Source organism: Elephantulus edwardii, unplaced genomic scaffold (genome assembly GCF_000299155.1).
Source record: "Elephantulus edwardii isolate Elephantulus edwardi_28Jun2011 unplaced genomic scaffold, EleEdw1.0 scaffold00136, whole genome shotgun sequence".
NCBI classification, from domain to species: Eukaryota; Metazoa; Chordata; class Mammalia; order Macroscelidea; family Macroscelididae; genus Elephantulus; species Elephantulus edwardii.
Window position 1 is genome coordinate 6,697,771 of NW_006399886.1, and position 1,077 is coordinate 6,698,847.

Genomic DNA, 1,077 nt, shown 5'->3' on the forward strand with positions numbered 1-1,077 from the left:
GGGAAGGCCCTCTATGAGGTGAAATGATACAGTGACTAAGGTAATTGTGATGGGAATGTCAGAGACAGTGAGATTGGCCCAGGACAGAGCAGAGATTAGGGCTATAGTACATAGGGTCACTAAGAGACACAAGCAACTCAACGGCACATAAAAACAACAACAACAATGTACTAATACTAATCACTTATACTATGTGTTAACACCAAATACTAATTATTATTAGCACATAGTCTTTTATGCTATGTGCATAAAATGCAATCTTATGTGTTGAAAGCAATGAGTGTAAAGATGTGACACAATTGAGTAATGCTTTGCCCTATTGTATGTAAGGTTTCTGTGAATCAGAGGCTGCAAATGACACCTAACAACAATAACTAGGGTAGAGATTATTAAAACTTTTAGGTATTACCCTGAATGTTGGTAGGTTGAGTTCACCTAAAGGCAACCCATTAGACATATGTGTGATCTGCTTCCAAAAAATTTAACTCTTAATAGTCTTACAAAGCACTTCTATTCTGTACATTTGGGATGGCCATGAATAATAATTAATTTACTGGCAACAAAAACCCCCCAAAATATGATAAAATATTTTCCTTAACTTTTAATACTTCTTGTCACAGTTGTTATTGTTGTTAAGTGTCATTGAGTTGTAAAGGACTGATAGCGACCCTATGAATGAAGGACCTCAACACTTTTATAACTTTCACTGCTTCTCCACATTCATATTGTTTCCAGAAGTGAGCTATTTCAGAAATAGATGCCACTCCTGCTTCTAAGCTTGTTTTAATTGCGGAGCTCCACCAAACACTGGCAACCATGGGTAACCATTATCACATTTGACACACTAGTGTCACAGTGCTTAGCATCACAGCAACCATGAGTTACCTCTGTACAGCAATGCACAAACCAGTGGTATCATAATTAGAACAATGTTTCAGCAAAAACAATTCAAACCAGGCTCAAGGGCCCAAATAAGTTTTTAAATAGGAGGCTGAATAAAATCAACTCACTCCCAATGACGAGTAAACATTCCACCTTAATCCTCACCACAACCAGAAAACAAAGCTCTGTAGAATC